Here is a 5,831-nt window from a genome sequence, read left to right on the forward strand (position 1 = left end):
ACTCAGCTTCGCGGTCTAGAGGCAGAGCGCCCGACTGTCGTCGTGAAGAACCGAGGTTCGATCTCCGCTTTACCTAATTTTTTTTTCTTTTTGTGATTTTTTTTATACGAGGAAAAGTGATAAAATGCTCTCGTGCTGCGACTTTTAGATATTTTGACTATATGATATTTTGGTCGAAATATATCTTACAAATCGAGCCGGTAGAGTCGCTCGGTATTTTGATTAATTATTTTTATTTTGAATGATTAAAATTACTAATCAAGGCCGATAACGCGACTAATTACCCTCGCAGAGGTGCGTGACAAGTTTTTTTAGTAAAAAACACAGCCGTAAGTGAGTTTTTCAAAATTTAGAAATGTTTTTGAAATTCAGACTCCATACGGGTATGAGACTGTTAAAACACGATAGATCTTTTCCAAAACGGACAAATATACGGAAATATTTTGAAAAACGACAGATATGACTTCACACTGCCGATATATCTTCGATTCGACCCTATATAAAGCGTTAACGAGACGTTATGTGATATTATTCATTTGCCGTGTTTGAAAACGAAAATTTGCGCGGGACAAGTCAATTGAGGAGTACACGTTGTATACGCGGTTCTCGTCGCGCGAGATACCTCTCCTCGCGGTCTAGAGGCAGAGCGTTCGACACTCGTTATGCAGGACCCGGGTTCGAATCCCATATTTTTATAACTTTTAATTTTTTTTTATCACATGCTACATATAAATATGTCAAAAGACAGAAAAAAAGAGAGAATGAAATGAAAAGAGAGAGAGAGAAGAATACTAAAAGTTTCACTTCCGTCGTGCGTAGGCTTGCCACACACTGTATTTTTTTGTACGCTTTTCTATATGGTCTATTAATAATTTGTGTTGGTTGAAATTACTTTTTTTGGTTAAAAATATAGTTAAGTAGTGTTTTTTATTTCTAATTGGCTTATGTATGGTAGATCTTAGTGCACTGTGTTTCATTACTTTCCGATCACCACTTTTTTTCACGCTTACTCCACACAAGAGGCTAAGAGAGAAATTATTTCAAATTATCTTTGGGGATATTGTTTGGATGTTATTTGGGGAGGAATGAGAGAACATGGAGTCGGAGAAACGACCCGTTCCCGTCTTACGTAATTCTACGACACATACTTTTCGGTCGTAACTATCACAAATAATAATATTAATATTTAAATAACAAAACATTAGAGAATAATATTCAGGATGTTATACCGTGTTGCACTTTCTCTTTCTCTAGCAAACGTTTCGAACAGCATTACAGATTACATCATCAGGGCAGATGTATAGATTGTGGTGAAATTTGTGTATTGTCTCTATTGATCTGATACTATGTTGAGCATATTAATCCTCTTAAAATTAAAATTAATGTAGTTTTCAGCGTTTGGTTTTGGTGTAGCCGTCAAGTATTGGATACAAAGAACTATTTAGCTTATAAATCCTTGGTTCTTGTGTTTTTTTATCGAAAATCTTATTTTTTCGAAAATTTTTAGAACCACATGTAAAATCGCAACACTTAAGGAAAAAAAAGAATAATTCATTACTAGGAAATCATTGTAAAAATGAATAAAAACAAGTCACGTTTTTTAACGTAAATAGTGCCTCCATTTGAAGTAGGGTTCAAGCAAAACAAGTCGGAGTGTAAAATATGGCAACTTATTTTATTAGTAATTTAAAGACTATGCTGACTCTATAATTATAATAAATAAATAAAGGTAAAGGGAAATAAACACATTCTGACTACACTAGAATTCAGAAAATCAAAACATACTAAACTTCTCGAATATTTTATTTTCACTTGACTTCATTTGACCCAAATTGTATTTTGTCCTTTTATTTTTTTGTCGTTGTTGTTTTACAGACTAAGTATTTTATTCTGTACATTTTAAATATATATATTTTTTATTTTTTTCTTAAAAGAAAGACAAACATTCCCGGGTTACGAATAACCTGACAATATTTGAAAATCTCCTACTACAACCACAGTAAGCTGAAAATGTTGCTTGTGTTGTGATGGAGGACCTAGCCAGCCGAGGAATTGAACACACTACGCCCGAGTGGGACCCAAGCGCCATGGCCACCGACCGGTCAAATGTTTATGTTTTTGTACACCGTTATTCGACGGTTGATATTTATTCTTTGTTATTTAATTGAAAAATTTTTATGTCTGTTGGGCATATTATAATTAATTTAAAATCATAATCATTTCTCAAGAGTCCTGATTGCTTCTAGAAAATGTCTCTTCTTTGATCTCCTCTCCTTTCTGCTGTCTTTGTCCAGTTCTTTGTGCTTAAATATACGATGTTCGCCTTCAAACTGTTCAGCCATCCATAAACATAAGTGGAGATAGCCCACAATCCTTCGCCCACAAACTTATTACCAGGAAACCTGTTTTCAGGTCGGCCATCAAAACGAACGCCGTTCAATTATGTATTTTTACATTTAATTACAATCATACGAAGCAAACAATTGGGTAAAGATCAATAAGAAATATTCTTTTTCGTTGGTGCCAGGTTTAGAAAATACCCACAACACATAATTAGATGACATATCAAATGAAACGACGTATCTATAATTTCTTTCACAAGTTTTTTAAAAAATCTTTTATCACTCGAATTTATTTTATTATTACGTAATTTTATGAGCGCCATCAATACTGAAATTATCAATTTTGGATGTAATTGCGATTTCAAAGCTAAGAAACGTAATACATCAATCTATTTTCTGATTTTTTATGTGAGCACCCTGTCTGGAGCCAGTGAGGATATGGCTTTCCCAATTGAGGTAACTTGTAAGTTTAAAGGTAGTGGGGAGGGGGAGCAGATGGAGAAATTGGGGAATTACCTGGCTATTTAGATCTGGTCGCCAAACATGGCTCAAGCCATTTCAAGCAACATTTCGATTCTGAATGGTGGGTTTCCACTAAGGCGATGCTGAAAATATCTACTAATCAGTTTCCATAATACTGCCTCGGTGACTGTACAGAAGTGTTAAAAAAATAAGAAGACCCCAAGATCGAATTGTGTTAGGTAAGGTTAGGTTATGTTAGTATAATAGTAAAATCTAATTATAAATATTTAATTATTGCCATAAGTTGAAATACACAATTTTTTTAAATATGTATATATTTATTTTATTTTGATATAAATTCAAAAAGCCAATGGCCAAAAGGCCAAAGCCTACTCATATATAATATATATATACTTGCTAAATTCAATGTCAACAAAGTACAAGTGCCTCATGTAATTTTCTTTAAAAAAATATTTCCCTCTTGATTTTAAAAGGTTTTTCAAATTTTAATGTTAGATTATGGAGAAGCAGTAGACTTAGGACGGGTTGTTTCGGAGAATTTGAATAATTCATCAAATTTCAACGTTCATTTTCGGGTTCTGAGAAAGTCCTATTTAAGTTCTGTTACTATATCATTGTAGGCCAGTTGCTTGACAAAACTGAAATAAAAACAGAACTTGAAAAAATCTTTCACAGAACTTGAAAATAAACGTTGAAATTTGATGAATTGTTCAAATTCTCCGAAACAACCCGTCCTTAAAATTAGTTAACTTAAAATTTGAAAATTAAAAATAGTGGACAGGATAGACATCTCTGATCAGTTATTGTATAGATTTTGTTATGCAGGTAAGTGACGATGAAATTCAGTCATCTGTGCATTAAACAGCTGGATTCATTTGAATTATGTTGTTTGACAAAAGAGGGCACAACTATTGCTGTTTGGTCGATTTACGACTAAAATATTTAAATATTTTTGTCACAAGAAAGTGACAGTTTTGAATTACAATGTGTTAATTCAAATTTCATTAAAAATTCTACTCTTTTGAGAGCTTGTCGTGACAGATCATTATTTCATATTGCTGCCAATCTCAATGCGAGTGATATATTCGGTGAGTTCTCTCTTTTATGTATTTGGTGGCTGGACGATAATTTGTTACGCTGCCTGCAGAGTGAATTTTTGTAATCAACCATTTTTTCAAAGAATTTCAAAGAAAGGAAAAAATGGTTTGACTGAGGATTGAACCTTCATCTCCAGGAACAGGCTCTAAACTGCTGTAAACTTTTAAAATGTCTTTTGAAACAGGTTTGGCCGGGAATTGAACCTTCCTTACCAGGAATTTGAATTAACACCATGAATTCCTAATCCAAATCATAATTAGATAGTAATGACATTTATTTCTTAAATTAACCGCTGTCAATTTTTCAATACAATGTCATCCAATTTCAGAAAAAATCGCCATCCATTAATGTCAAAAATAATTAATAGATGCATTGTCAATGACAATGAGACAAAGTTTCACCTGTGGGTTAATTTTCACTTTTAAGATTAGATTTCATTCATTAAATAATGAAAAATTTTATAAGAATATATTATAGAAACAATTATTACTGTTGTCTGGCATCATCTCGTCGAAAGACACTCCATTTTTGGACCAACTTTTATGTTTTTATTGCTGGAAATAAATAATTATCAACATATATTTTTACTATATTAGACCTATTGAACTTTATAAGATAATAAGTAAGTATACGTTCGAACAGCCACCGTGAATTTAATAAACATATTTATTTATATACCTTATCTTGCTGGTACGGGAAAAACAGAACAAAATAATAACCGACCTCAGATGCAATATAAATACATGTAATTAACTTTATCATCGGCCGGAAAAAGTAAATGTTATTGTGATTAATTATTTTTTTAGTCGTAATAGGTTAAAGCATGTATTGAATGAATTGACACAGTTGTTATGTTTTTAAAAATATATTTTCTTTTTACTACGCTTAATCGGGGTAACATTTAATTTTACAGTTCTTATGTCATTTTTTGAGTAATTCTTATTGTATTGAATGAGCGTAATCACGTTCTGTTTTAAATGGACCATTTGGCATCATCATATGTTTGCAAAATTGTTACGTTTCAGTTCCGGTTCAAGATGGTGGAAATTTATTTTATATTTTTTCTTATTTTTTTATTTATTTAGTAAATAAAATATTTGTACAAATTTAATGTAATCCTACAAAACTGTCATATGGCAGCTTGTCCGTAGGTTGGATACTACATTTTGATCCTGCCCGCACGATCCTGATTCCTACTATGAGCTATCAAATAATTCGAAATAATTAATATTATGATACCTCCAGGCCTGAAGAAAGTTTAAAAAAAATTGTCATTGAGTTGGTGATATTTCTTTGGACAAATTATATTTATAACATATATTTTATGAAATAAAATAAGTTTGAGTTATTTTATTTATAGTTTATAATTATTTAGAAGGCTATTTAAGTACCTGCCTAGAAACCTTACGATTTCAGATGAAATTTTGGTTTCGGTTATTAATAAATAGTGTTATAATTAGAAAAAGGACGTAAGTTTTATCAAACCACAAGGTAATTGCTTCCACTAAAAAATTAACATAGATAAACAATTATTTTTCTAATGAAAAAAAAAAGAAAATTAAATTAAAAATAAAAAGGAAAAGTAAAAGAAAAATTTTAGAAAAATAAATAGAAAGATAAAGAAAAAATGGCAAACCTTATTAACTATTTAAATTTTTTTTGTGAATTTTATACATACACTCTTCAATAGAGTGAGTCATAACGACATGCATTTTGCGCATTTTTTTGTTTTATCTACTAATTTAAAAGATATTTCGCACTCGATCATTACCAACAAAAACTATTTGAAAAAATTATTTATAAAAAACCGTGCGAAAAATGTGTCAACCCTGCTAAACTTTGATTGCAAATAGATATGTATATAATTATTTTACAAAAATTATCCCAGCTGTGATACGTTCAGTAGTC

The sequence above is a fragment of the Hesperophylax consimilis genome, chromosome 24 (genome assembly GCF_061612785.1).
Source record: "Hesperophylax consimilis isolate HC1 chromosome 24, BYU_Hcon_1.0, whole genome shotgun sequence".
NCBI lineage: Eukaryota > Metazoa > Arthropoda > Insecta > Trichoptera > Limnephilidae > Hesperophylax > Hesperophylax consimilis.